Source organism: Mixophyes fleayi, chromosome 4, assembly GCF_038048845.1.
Source record: "Mixophyes fleayi isolate aMixFle1 chromosome 4, aMixFle1.hap1, whole genome shotgun sequence".
In the NCBI taxonomy this organism is placed as follows: domain Eukaryota; kingdom Metazoa; phylum Chordata; class Amphibia; order Anura; family Limnodynastidae; genus Mixophyes; species Mixophyes fleayi.
In genome coordinates, this window is record NC_134405.1 from 209,027,841 (window position 1) to 209,042,554 (window position 14,714).

Genomic DNA, 14,714 nt, shown 5'->3' on the forward strand with positions numbered 1-14,714 from the left:
CTGTCTTACCTCCCCCTCCCCTGCCCACCATTAACTTGTTATAATGTAATGTATATTTTTGTTATGAGAGTGACATTGCTGGATACATGTATTTTGAATGTTCTAATCAAACTTCTTTTTGCTCTCTGTTATTGCCACTCATGTTCTATTTTGTATGCAATAAAAACAATTTAGTTAAAATTATAGGACAAAACCATATCTCTTCCAGATGTGAACTGGTGCAGCAAAAGTTTCTTTTGTGCAGTGGAAATGGCAGTACATGGACAGAAACACAGTTGAAACTGCTCCCTCTCCACCCTTTTATCTCCTTAAAATAATCTTGTTTCTGCTTAGCAGAATTAGGTGCGTGAGTGTTCCTATTCCGTACATCATTAGGAATATACTCCCTCCTCCCTTCTGCCTGTACATACTTCTGCTCCTCCACAAATGCAGTCATCTTGCTCTGCAGAACTATGCGCCCCAGGAGAAATATAGGTGTATTTGTGCTAAGCAAATCGACATGCATGGCGGGTTCAAAACTGTTTCCGCTGCCAAGTTGCTATTTTGTAAATGACTTCCAGGCTCTGTTATGTAAGTTGCTCAAATAATGAAGCAATCAGATTTAGATTAGATTTTACCAATTGATATTAATTTATGATAGAGCTAAACCTCATTGCGTCTCTCACAAACAGCAACTAAAAGGTTGAATGCCACCTCCTGAACTGTTTTCATAAGAACGAACAGTAAATATGACTTAAAGATTGCAAGGTGCTTTGTTGCCATGACAACAGAACAAAAAACCAATATATGTACTGTTCTAAGATATTTTTAGGGCTCATTGTCACAGTTTTATCATTACCAATTACATATGCTGTATTCTAAAATTGAAATATTATTTCTTTAAAAATGCAAAATTCAAATTTTAGAATGCAGTAATGGGAATGGATCCATTGACATTTGCTTCTCCTATTTTTAATGCACGTTTTGTATTTATTAGTGTGTGAAAAGTGCAATAAAAGTGGATGGGTATGAACGAGTCCTGAAGCTGTTGGCCTTAACATTTGCAGTAACAGGATCAAGATATGCATTCAGGCTATATGTCTTCATAGTCTGAAAAAGTTGCTCCCTAAATGCTACGCAAATGCTATGCTACGGAACTTGAGTGCAGTGCTTGATCCTATTGCTGCAATTGATGATTGATTTAGGATTTGCATATTATATAGGTCTTATCAATCTACGTATTAAATTTCCACCACTTGCTTCGCTTAGTCCTAGGAGGATGTATAAATTACTATAGCTTTAAAAGAAAAGTATGATTGGTTGGACCTAAAAATAAAACATTTTAAAAGGTACAACTATGGAAGCCGAATATGCTGTTTTTCAACAACTCTTATGATACATGTTTAATTACATGGAAGGTGTTTTGTTAAAGAGACCTACCTAAAATTCAGGAGTCTCCTGGACATTCCGGGAAGAGTGGGTAAGTATGCATTAAGGGCTTGTATACACATATGCATTTGGAAAATGGGTAAAAATATATGAAAACTAATGTCTGCTTTAATGATGTGTTTTTGTCATGTTAGACATGCGTTTTTCATGTGTGGTGCTTTTGCCAATACAATTTACTGTCCTGGTAGTGCGCAATAACGCATACACATTAGGATGCCCCGCGTTATAAAATGATAAATGCAGTGTTAAAATTTAAGACCATTGTACTATTGACTGTTACTTGTTCTGTTCTTAATGCACTTTTCGTATAGTTGCTAATTTGTTAAAAGTGCAAAAGAAGTGAAAGTGAAGAAGCCCTAAATATATCATTGCAATTTACCTGTTGAAATAAGGTACTAAAGAGTATGACATGTAGTGATGAAACAACATGTTTTTTTGCCGATTATGTTTTTACTATGTACCACAATATTCTACTTTGTTGGCATGCTAGGTTACATTATTTTGTCTTTAGCATGTAACTGCACAGTCAGACATCTCTTCTCATATGTCTTCTGTTGACCTTAGCTGCCTGGGTTGTTTTGACTAGCAGAGAAAAGTTGGCACAGGGGTACCATGAAGTGACGGTATAGTCCATGATGAATTACATTTGTTGCATAATACAGTTTATACAAGGTATTATAAGCACCTCCCTCTATGCTTCACATACTTATCCCTGATAACAATCAACAAGATACATTTCTAAGCAAGAATGGTTGGATCTGCTGCTGAAAGCTGAAAATAACTGCAGTGCCTGGGAAATATATTGAAAGCAAATTGGTGTAAAAATGGGAACCCTAGATTCGTTTTAGAATCTGTGTACTATACAGTTGTACTTGACTTTTACAGTTGTTTATAGTAAAGCAACAATCCCAGGAAATCAGGTGTGGTGTTTTTTTTTGTTTTTTTTTTAGTTTTTGTTTTTTCTAACGTAAGTAACTATGGCGGGCGATAAAAATAATGTTGGTATTTACCAATTCCCCTTGTTTTTTTCTTCAGGCTACTATTGATTATTTATGACTCTGGACTATCAGTCACATTGAGCATAATGTAAAGAACAGAGAAGCTTTGGAATATCCCTCTAAGAAATGTCTGCTCAGACATCCTCCTTCTCCCCACTCTGCCATCACATTTTGAGAGCTGTACGGGTGTGTTGATTGTCTGCTGTCTCCCAGTCCTCCCTGCCTTAAATACCCAGAGCAGCTAATAGGAGCAGAGCAGCCCAGCCTAACCTAATCAACCCCAGGAGGCTTATAATGAATTATCATTTAATGCGCCCGGTTAATTTCCTCTTCGGGACGCGGCGTTTTGACAGAGTGGCGTCCGGCTGTTGCCTTAGCAACATTCAGGCCAGAAGTCAGAAGTGACGTTCCGATTGTCAAGGAGACGGCTGGGACATCGGGGACAGAGGAGAGCGAGCCGTGGCGTGTATGGACAGCTCCGCGGCTCGTAACAATAGCCCCCCTTGAGGAGGTGTTAAGACACCCCGACACCCTGGCTTCCTGGGGAATTGTTTGAAGAAATCTTTAATGAGTCTATCAGCATGAAGACGCCTCTGCCGAAAAATGTGCTGGACAAAAAGTGACGCTAGACTCTGGGCACTAGGAAGTCTGGGCAACAGAATGAAGTAAAACATTGTACTAAAGCGGTCAACCACTACCCAAAAGTATTGTGGCCTGCTGAAGATGGGAGATCCACACTAAAATCCATAGACAACTGTGTCCAAGGTATTGAAGGGACAGATAATAGCATAAGTTGGCCCAAAGGGCGGTTCCTAGAGGTTTTGTTTTTAGCACAAAAGTCTCAAACATCTGAAGACATGGTTGGCCATCAAACAGAACGTGAGAGATTTTCCATGGTTTTAAAGATACAAGGATGTCCTGCTGTCTTATTTCCGTGGGCTTCAGTGAGGACAGCCTTTCGAAGGTGAAATGGCACAAATAAGTGATTTGCGGGTGTCTCAGAGGGAGTCAACTTTTAAAATCTGCGAAGGGTTATACCCAAATCCTGGGCTAACCCCGCATGAATAACAGAAGATGGTATTATAGGCAGCGGTTTCGGATGAGAGACAAAGCTTCTAGATAATGCATTTGCCTTGATATTCTTGGATCCTGGGTCTATAAGTGATAACGAAATGGAAGCGGGTAAAGAACAATGACCAGCGGGCTAGCCTAAGATTCAGCCGTGTTGCAGACTCAATGTACTGGAGGTTCTTATGGTCAGTGATGACTGAGATGACATTGCTGGCTCCTTCCAGCCAGTGACGTCATACTTCAAAAGCCCATTTGATGGCTAAGAGCTCCCGATTGCCAACATCATAGTTGGCCTCTGCAGCAGAGAACTTGCGGGAGAAAAGGCGCAAAGAAGCAGTTGACAACTGCCAGGGTCTTTCTGAGATAGGACAGCTTCAGCACCAATGTCAGAGGCATCAACCTCCAGAAAGGCAACTGAGGGATAGAATGCTTTAGGACAGGAGCGGAAATAAATGCTTTTTTTAGAGCTTCAAAGGAATTGATAGCCTTTGAGGACCAAATACCATGATCTGCTTCCTTCTGGGTAAGTGCAACAATGGGAGCCACTAAATCAGTAAAGCCTCTGATAAATCTTCGGTTAGTAATTGGCAAAACCCAGGAAACTTTGGACAGATTCCAGATTAATGGGACGCACCAAATCCAAAATAGCCTGAATTTTACTTGGGTCCATAGAGAATCCGGTAGAGGATATTATATATCCCAGGAATGATACACTCCGAACACTTCAAACTCGCACTTTTCAAGTTTGGCAAAAAGATGATGATCCCATAGTGTATGGAGAACCTGCTGGACATGGAGCCGGTGCTGAGGCAAGGAGTGGGAGTATATTAATATGTCATCTAAGTATACGACCACGAAGTGATCGAGGAACTTCCGGAGAACTTAATTAATGAGGTCTTGAAAGACAACTGGTGTGTTACAAAGGCCGAACAGCATAACCAAATACTCGTAGTGACCGGAATGGGTATTGAAAGCTATCTTCAACTCTCATCCGCATCAGAGAAGGAGATGATTGTATGCCCCGCGGAGATCAATTTTGGTGGAGATGGTAGCACCTTTAAGTTGGTCAAAGAGGACTGAGATGAGAGGGAGTGGATAGGTGTATTTTATAGTAATCTTGTTAAAACCTCTGAAATCGATACAAAGACAAAGCCCACCATCCTTCTTAGATACAAAGAAACATCCAGCTCCCACCCTAGATTTTGAAGGTCTAATAAAACCTTTTGCAAATTTTCTTTGACATATTCCGGCATGGCCTTAGTCTCAGGACCAGATTGTGAATATAGTCTTCCTTTAGGTAATTTAGCAACCAGAATTAATTCAATGGCACAATTGAAATCCCGATGTGGAGGCAGAGTGTCAGCAGCTTTTTTAGAGAATAAATCCCAGAATTCACAGTACTGAGGAGGAAGTAGTTCGGAAGCAGGCTGCAGAAATCGAAGGGGCAAACTCAAACAAATCTGAGAACACGAGAAACTCCATTGGGTAATTTCCCCTTGAGCCCAATCTATTACAGGGTTATGAAGGCGAAGCCAGGGATGACACAGTATTACTGATACAGACGGGCAATTGATGAGGTAGAAGAACAAAATTTCTGAGTGAAGGGTTCCCACTGTTGGATCTAATCAATCAGTTCACCTGTAAGCGTCAGTTTACCAGTTTATGAGCTCATCAGTCGGAGAGAATAAACGACACTGCAAGTTCTGTATGTGCAATTAACTCTACTTTGTTTACAAATTCACATACTTATAGCACTCTGGTTACACAAAATCACGTACTTCAGCAAACTATGCCCCTAACTGTCTTATCTTCGTCTTAACCACTCATTGTGCATGATTTTGTTACACAGATCTTGCTACATTCTCACAGGAATTCTCCCAAGGGGGCTGGTGGTTATCTCTTGTCTGGCATATCCAAGGTCATGGATGCAGCTCCTTGTAAACAAGAAGATAATAATGAATAACCTCTACAAACTAGCTGTATGTAAGCTGTCTTTAAGCTGTACAAGGACAAAATGTCTGACAGGTAACAAGATGGCTCAGCAAAATCACATTTCTCATATACCATCTTTTTATTCATTATTTACCCTATACTATATCAGAGATCACATTCTTGTTGTCGCTTTTAAATGGGTACTTATACACATACACCCGTCTAACAGAACATATGCATAGGGATGCCTAAAACTGGATATATAGAACAACCCATCCCCCACCAATAGCAAGTCCATGATACCTTTCCTAGCTGATATTAATAGATGGTCAATGAGTCGACAACCGTCTTGCATGTTCTGATGTCAGATCTTCACATATATCAGTAAACATGATAGGCTCTGGGGCCTCTTGTGCTTCCTTTTTGTCTCTGGTGTCCCTTGGACCTTTAAGTAACTTGTAAAATATATTTTACCCAGACTCCCCTTGTCTGAAGATCTTGCAGTGGGATGCGTGTATCCAGGTGTTATTTCCCTGTACTTCCACTACCATGGGAGTCTTCAATAAGACCTGGAAAGGACTCTTGTATCTGGTGTCATGACTCTTCCTGACGTGATTTTTCACGATCACCCAGTCCCCTGGTTAGAGTTTATGGGTACCTGCATCAAAATTAGGGTCTGCAATGGAAGAGAACTCTTGACCATGTATCTCAGTTAGTTGTTTCTGTAATATATGTACATGCTGTAGTTGCTGTGGAAAATAATAGCCTGTTTTGTTTGCTGTGCCAAACAGGATATCATACGGTTTTAAACCTGTGTCTTTCCTATGAGTTTTTCTTACTGAGTGCAGGGCCATAGGTGAACATTAGATCCATGGCAGGCCTGTTTCAGCCATTGTTTTCTGCATTTTCAATTTCAGCTTACCATTAAGGCGCTCCACACATCCCGAACTTTGAGGTCTGTAGGGGGTGTGAAGGGAAGATATGATTCCCATGTCTTTTAACATTTCCTGGAATCCTTGCCCCTTAAAGTGTGTCCCTCTGTCACTTTAAATGACCTCTGGTACCCCATATCTGCAGATTACCTCACTCATAATTTTCTTGGCTACTGTTTTAGTATTTGCTTTCCTATACGGCCATGCCTGCAGCCAGTGACTAAAGAGGTTGACACAGGCAAGCACATACTCGTTGCCCAAGCATTTGGGAAGTTGTATAAACTCTAGCTGTATCCTCTGAAAGGGATACTGTGTCTGGGCTGTGCTTTTCCATGGAGTTGGGACAGACTTATCCAGGTTATTCTGTGCACAGATTAGGCATCCTGCCACTAACGCCTGTGCTGCTTGGGGCGAATCCTGGTGCTATCCATAACCTGCTAGTGAGTGCGACCATAGCATCTTTCTCCAGATGCACTTTCCCGTATGCTATATTGGCCATAATGGAATAAAGTGCTTTTGGCAGACACAAACGCTGACCTTTACACCACTCTCCTTCCACTTGTAGTGCTTCATGTTTTGCCCAAGTCTTTTTCTCATTCTCTGTTGCTTGTTTCTGCATAATTTGTAGTGTGGTACAGTCAAACTTGGGGTCAGGAGTTACCATGAAAAATAGATTCCCTTTGGGGTACTGAGGCTATGGCGGTTTCTCGTGCAGCCTGGTCTACCAGTCTATTTCCCTTAGCTTTGGGGGTAGTGTCTCTGTGTGTGCCTTCACCTTCATCACTGGCAGTTTGGTGGGCAGCTGGAATGTGGTGAACAGTGCCCTGGTATGTTCAGCATGTTGACTGGTTTGCTTGCTGAACCCATAAAGTCCCTACTTTTCTATATAGGGCCATATTCATGCGCAATTCCAAATGCATACCTTGAATCAGTGTAAATGTTTACTCTTTGTCCACCTGCATATATGCATGCAAGTGTCAGGGCCTTTAGTTCAGCTTCTTGCGCTGACATGTGACTCTGTAGAGTCTGTTAAATCACTATTTCTCTGTGTGTGGTTACAGCACATCCTGTATGAGGAAGACCATCTATGTAATAGCGAGAACCATCTACAAAAAGGGTGATGTGTATCTTTAATGTCAGATAAACTATAGATTTTTGTCTCATTAGTTCTACACAATCATATTCAGAAAACATTTGTGTGTATATTTTTTCCTTCTTTTTCAAACTGGGATTCCCCCGCTAGGGGAACCCATTTTTCAAACTGAGATTCCTCCACTAGGGGAACCCTGACGTGTCCTCCCATCTTTTGAAACATGCAAAAATAATACTACTTCATATTTAGTAAGTCTGGCTTGTGACAAATGTTTTGTTTGTGCTAGGTTTAAACTTTCTGTCACAGCATGCGGTACCATTAAGGTAACTGGATGTCCTAGCACCATATCAATACTCTTTTCAAGCACTACAGCAGCTGCAGCTACTGCTTTTAACACAAGTAGGTGCTGCACGTATGATTGGGTCTAATTGTGTGTGTCAACTGTAGCAGGGGTGTTTCACACAAGACCTTGCCACCTGGAAGTGGCTCTCCATTTAAGCCACATACAGTAATAGCAGTACTGATACTCTTGAAAGGAATCCCAGAAGAATTGCCAAATCCAATGTCCAGAAAGTTACCAGCGGCTGCACTATCTATAAAGTCCTAGATACCAAAGGAACAAGCACCATAAGTGATAAGAGCAGGAACCAAAACTGCATTTTTGGAGAAGATGATCTGCAGACCTAGGTGAACCCCGACTTATTGGGACAGGAACGGGAAAAATGTCCTTTGATGCCACAATAAAGACAAAGACCTTGGATCCGTCTCCTGGTTTTTTCTTCTGCAGAAAGACGGTAAGCTCCTAATTGCATAGGCTGTTCCGTGTCCATTGATGCAAGAACAAACGCAGATGATGAACAGAAAGGTACCTCCTTATCAGTCTTTCTCTGCTTGATCCGTCTATCATTCTTGATGGCAAGCTGCATAAGATTTTCCAGAGATGATGGAGAAGGATACTGTACCAAAGCATCTTTGATCTGCCCCGAAAAGTTCCATTTGCTGTAAGTAGACCATCGCCTAAATTCGGCACAGTATTCCTCAGCGGAGCGCCGAAATTTCTTCAAGGTCCTAAGGTGAGCCTCGGCCGAGGCAACCTCATCTGGATCATCATAAAGTAGGCCCAAGGCGTTAAAGAATGCCCAGGACTGGGGGTCACCTTGAAGGAGGGATATTATAATACCGACCCTTTGCTGCTATGAACCAGAAAAACGGAGTCTTAACCAAAAATAGAGCTTACAACTTTCTTTATAATTGCGGAATAAAGCTCTCTCTCCAGAGAATCGGTCTGGCAGGTTCAACTTGGGTTCTACAGCAGGTGTCAGGGGAGCTTGCTGGGCTTGCAAAGTCCTAGTGTCTTCCTCATGCGCAGATAAACGAAGTGATAGTCCTTGGAATATCTGTGACAAGGTGTGGATCTGTCCTGCCAAGACTTGGGCTGGAGAGGGATTCGTCTTGTTATCATCCATGAATAATCCTCTCCAGAAAATTCACTGCCCGGTTATAATGTTAGGGCCCGCGACCACCAAGATGAGCTTGTAGAACGGATAGTGTTGAGGTCTTTACCTTTAGCAGCCGCCTTTCCCGTAGAGCTTTATGTGCTCACAGGTACTTGGATGCCCTCGGGTCTTAAGCTCAGTGTAGTAAAAGCTCATCAATGATGGCCGCAGCGCAGCTGGAACTGGAGGCGCTAGCCTAGACTGGAGCAGGTGGTTAGAGACAGGCCGAGGTCAGGGGATCTGTAGCAGACAGGCAAATCAGTATCCAAGCAGAGGTCGGGTCACAAGTGAAACAGCGGAGTCCATTATTCAAGCCAAAAGATCAGAGCAACAGGCAAATAGGCAAGTGTCACGGGCACTAGGAGTCTTTACCCAGGGATCACCAGGTGATAAGCTTACCAGAGCAGTATAGGTGGTAATATGGTACTCTGGTAGCGGGGTGATCACGGAACAGGAGACAGCAGCTGATAGAGATGCTCGAGAAAGTCTATGACTAGCAGCAATGGTAATATATATGTAGTAATACACGAGGAACTGAATGGACAAAGGACACGTGAGGGTAGTCAGTGGTCTGCGGTAGCAAGTTGTACCACTGCTATAGTGAGGAGGAATGTCCAACAGAAACGAGGAGGTGATGAGAGTCAGCGGTCTGCGTTTAGCAAGTTGTACCACTGTCTGGGTGAAGGAATGGGATCCAGGTGAAGGTATCCGGGAAGTCAGTGGTCTGCGTTAGCAAGTTGTACCACTGCTATGTGAGAGGACACTGGAACAGGTGACACTGGAAACAGGAATCAGTGGTCTGCCTCTAGCAAGTTGTACCACTGAATATATATGTGAGGAGGAGCACGGGGAGAGACTGCAATACAGAGGATACACGGGCACCTTGAACTTGATCCACAATGACATGCACAATATAGTAATGACTGAACAGCACTGCAATAATACAAAGTCATAGAAACTATCCGGGCAAAAGATAACACAGTCAATGATGGCAAAAGTCTCAGCGGATAGTAAGCTCCAGAGGAGAACAACTCAGTCCAGCAAGATATGCAATACACCAGCACAGTCAATGAGAAGTATGCATACCGTGGTTCAGGAGCAGGCTGTCAGACAGGAGTGCAGAGATACCTGAACGGCTGGAGGCCAGCAGGATGCGAAGTCCCTGGAGGGTGAAGCGGTAATCAAGTAGGTGCAGCGCACAGGTAGGTAGACCAGCAGGGGCACAAATACTCAGGAAGCAGTAGTATGTAGAACTGGACTCCTGGAGGACCCTGAAGAGTAGCGATGGTCTAGACGAGATGAAAGCAGTGAGGCGCAGATCCGATGCAGACTGGCGAGTAGAGACCAGCAGGAACACTGAGAAGCACGGAGAGCGGATCAGCTGCTGCAGACACGAGTAGAACTGAGGAGTAGCAGCCAGCAGGACTCTGCAGGTACACGGAGGTAGCGGATAGCAACCAGCAGGTGCAGCCACGATGAAACACGGGAGAGTAGAGCTGAGCTGGAACTGTTGAGCACGGAGAGCAGCGGATAGAAATCAGTTGTAGCAGTCTCGAGGAAACACGGGAGAGTTGAGATGAGCTGAAGACTGTAGCGCACGGAGGCAGCAGATAGGAATCAGCCAAACAGTCACGATGAAACACAGGAGAGTTGAAGGTCTTAGGACTGTAGTGCACGGAGGCAGCGGATAGGAATCAGCTAACAGTCACGATGAAACACAGCAGAGTTGAAGTGGTCTGAAGACTGTAGTGCACGGAGGCAGCGGATAGGAATCAGCTAACAGTCACGATGAAACACAGGAGAGATGAAGTGGTCTGAAGACTGTAGTGCACGGAGGCAACGGATAGGAATCAGCTAACAGTCACGATGAAACACAGCAGAGTTGAAGTGGTCTGAAGACTGTAGTGCACGGAGGCAGCGGATAGGAATCAGCAACAGTCACGATGAAACACAGGAGAGTTGAAGTGGTCTGAAGACTGTAGTGCACGGAGGCAGCGGATAGGAATCAGCAACAGTCACGATGAAACACAGGAGAGTTGAAGTGGTCTGAAGACTGTAGTGCACGGAGGCAGCGGATAGGAATCAGCTAACAGTCACGATGAAACACAGCAGAGTTGAAGTGGTCTGAAGACTGTAGTGCACGGAGGCAGCGGATAGGAATCAGCAACAGTCACGATGAAACACAGGAGAGTTGAAGTGGTCTGAAGACTGTAGTGCACGGAGGCAGCGGATAGGAATCAGCAACAGTCACGATGAAACACAGGAGAGTTGAAGTGGTCTGAAGACTGTAGTGCACGGAGGCAGCGGATAGGAATCAGCAACAGTCACGATGAAACACAGGAGAGTTGAAGTGGTCTGAAGACTGTAGTGCACGGAGGCAGCGGATAGGAATCAGCAACAGTCACGATGAAACACAGGAGAGTTGAAGTGGTCTGAAGACTGTAGTGCACGGAGGCAGCGGATAGGAATCAGCAACAGTCACGATGAAACACAGGAGAGTTGAAGTGGTCTGAAGACTGTAGTGCACGGAGGCAGCGGATAGGAATCAGCTAACAGTCACGATGAAACACAGCAGAGTTGAAGTGGTCTGAAGACTGTAGTGCACGGAGGCAGCGGATAGGAATCAGCAACAGTCACGATGAAACACAGGAGAGTTGAAGTGGTCTGAAGACTGTAGTGCACGGAGGCAGCGGATAGGAATCAGCTAACAGTCACGATGAAACACAGGAGAGTTGAAGTGGTCTGAGGACTGTAGTGCACGGAGGCAGCGGATAGGAATCAGCTAACAGTCACGATGAAACACAGGAGAGTTGAAGTGGTCTGGAAACCACAGGAGTAGAAGTGGTCTGGAAACCACAGGAATCAGCAGCGCTGAATACACGAGGAAACACAGGAACACCTTCAGAGGCTCATGGGGAATGAGACTCCAAGATCAGGCAACGAGGTATGGACAGCAGGTGCTTTAAATAGGGAGTGTTGCCTGATCAGCCAATTAAGTAAAGGGACAGGTACTGAAGGTTTTGAAAGGGCTGCGCATGCGCAGACCCTCAGGATGGTGGACGGCCACGGTTCCTATACACACGGGAAGAAGCACTCACAGTCTGGTGAGTGACAGCAAGGTTCAAGGTACAGGCAAGGGTCACAACAGGAGATCAGGCAAACAAAAGTCCAACACAAGGTCAGCAAAAGCACAGGACTGCAAACGCTATAACCGGCAGGATGGCCCAGTCCTCCCTGACTTAAATACCCAGAGCAGCTAATTGCAGAGCAGCCCAGCCTAACCTAATCAGTCCCAGGAGGCTAATAATAAATGATCATTTAATGCGCACATGCCCGGCTAATTTTCCCGCCGGGACGCGGTGTTCTAACAGCATGGCGTCCAGCTGTTGCCCTAGCAATGGTCGGGCCGCAGACCAGAAGTGACATCCCGGTTGTCAAGGAGATGGCCGGGGGCAGAGGAGAACGAGCCACGGTGGTTATGGACAGCGCTGCGGCTCGTAACAGCCTGACTAGATTTTAACAGAGATGGGGACACTACCCCCTAGCTAGATCTCCTGTTGTTTAGGTAGATAGCTTCTGTTAAAAAATAATCTGGTCTACCTGATAATATAATTATTGATGTATTGTTATTGCAGACCTAGAATACACATAGACTTACTCTGTTGACATAAGTAAACAATAGGAAGCCTTCAGACTAACACGAATACATCACCTACAGTGTAATAGATAATATGACACAATCTCATATATTACCAATCTTAAAGCTAATATTCAAATACAGTATGGGGATGAGCACAGACATGCTACGGGAATGAAAACACACACACTGAATACACAGTCGTAATGTGTGCTAGGGCAGACTCTTTGGGGCGTATTCAATTGTTAGCGGTAACGCTAAAAAACGAGCGGCTCAAAAAATATTACCGTTTATACGGTAATATTGCGTGCGAAAAGCGTTAATACGGTAGTTTACTCGCGGAATTTCACGGCAAGCTGAAATTCCGCGAGTAATTACCGTATTAACGCTAAGATTTTTTGAGCGCTCGTTTGATAGCGTTAACGCTAACAATTGAATACGCCCCTTTAGGGGGATATGGGGATAAAAAGTACATGCTCAATTGTAACGTGACAAGTACAAGTACTATTACTTCAAAAGTACTATTAGATGTATGCTTAAAAGGTACTTAAAAGAACTATATTAGGCCTGTTTTCTTTTATAGGATCGTAATCAGGTTGGAGGATGTGGCCACAGGGAGAATTTGCCCCCTACATTCCGTATCTTACTCCACAGGCAATAAGACAGGTAACTGAGCAAATTTCTCCAATGTGAGGAAGCAGTTAAGACTAAGAAGTGTATTTGCTATGCGTCTATTCTGACAAACCATTGTCGGAACCACGGCTTAGTAAATATACTCCTAAGTGTAGTAGAAAGGCTGTGAGTAAAATGTTTCATCCAGTAGACATCACAGTGGAGCCAGAGATAGACTGCCTAAGGGAGCCAGTCCTCCTGCTATATGGTGCCCAGTGAAGTCCCCCTTTCTAATGGCAGGAGAGTTTCAGGAGCCCAAAAGGAGTAGGTTTGTAAGTTTTATGCTGTGTAGTTTGTACCTCCTTTGACAGTACCATGTCCATGGTGAAATGTTTAGACACTGGGGTGCTATGGCTAAGGCAGATGAAGATTTGGCTTTCAGATTGTTCCCTTACATCCCCCCCCTGCTTTTTCATCTGCTGACTCTTATGTTCAGTTGGCAATATTTTGTTGACTGCTGCCTCTCCATTATCTGTCAAATGTTTTCACGCTTTGGGTGGCTAGTTTGGTGTTTTCCTAGCATCTGATAAGCTAGTTAGCCCCACAATTGTTTAAATGTTTTTTAAGCAAAGGGGTTGACGCAACATTCCATGTGCTCTATCCCCTAGAGAAAAAGAAATTGGATTTGAGGGCACTTATTTCTTTCTTACTTTAATTTTTAAATCCTCACAGTTTCAGCCCCTTATGAGCATTTGCTGATCGAGTTATACCTATGGGATGAGTCTTTTCAAGGCACACCATTGTTGCCTCTAGGGGTGTCCAAGCCTCACCAATTTGTATTGCTCTCCATGGAAATTAAGGTAGTAGGCTAAAGTATGATTAAATTCCTAGAAATATACACACACACTGGCTTAAGAATCCGATCTACATTTTCGAAGTCAATAGGTAGAGTTTATGTGGAGAGGGCTATGGAATTATCTTCTCTATTGATTGATGTGATTGCTTAGATTTATATATGAGCATCATGGAACCAACACTGATGAAAATAATCTGTATGGAGAATTGTAACCCCTTATCCGTTAAAAGAAGCATTTAGTGAGTAGTACTGTACATGCTAGATATCTGTGGAATTTCTGTACTAGATGCAACATTTTTCATAACTTGTTGAAGATAACAGGTAAGAGTCCAAAGCAGGGTTTCTTAACATATGAATTGAGACTCACAATGCCATGTAGTATAGACTGGGTCCCCTGACTCTCTTTTGATATTATTTTGTACAAGAATAAGTTTCCAGTCATTATTATTTATTAAAAATCACTTTATTTATACACAAATAATTAAAAGGCAGTCCTGGTATATTGCAGAACCACTGATTGAATATCATGCTCCAGTGTAGCAACCAAACACACAGATAGCCTATCATGTGCCACCTTCCCCATGAAACAGCAAGTCTCCACCTTGAAATCTCCTGCACTTTAATTACTGCCTTTGTATTTGGCATTAGGATGAAAGGGT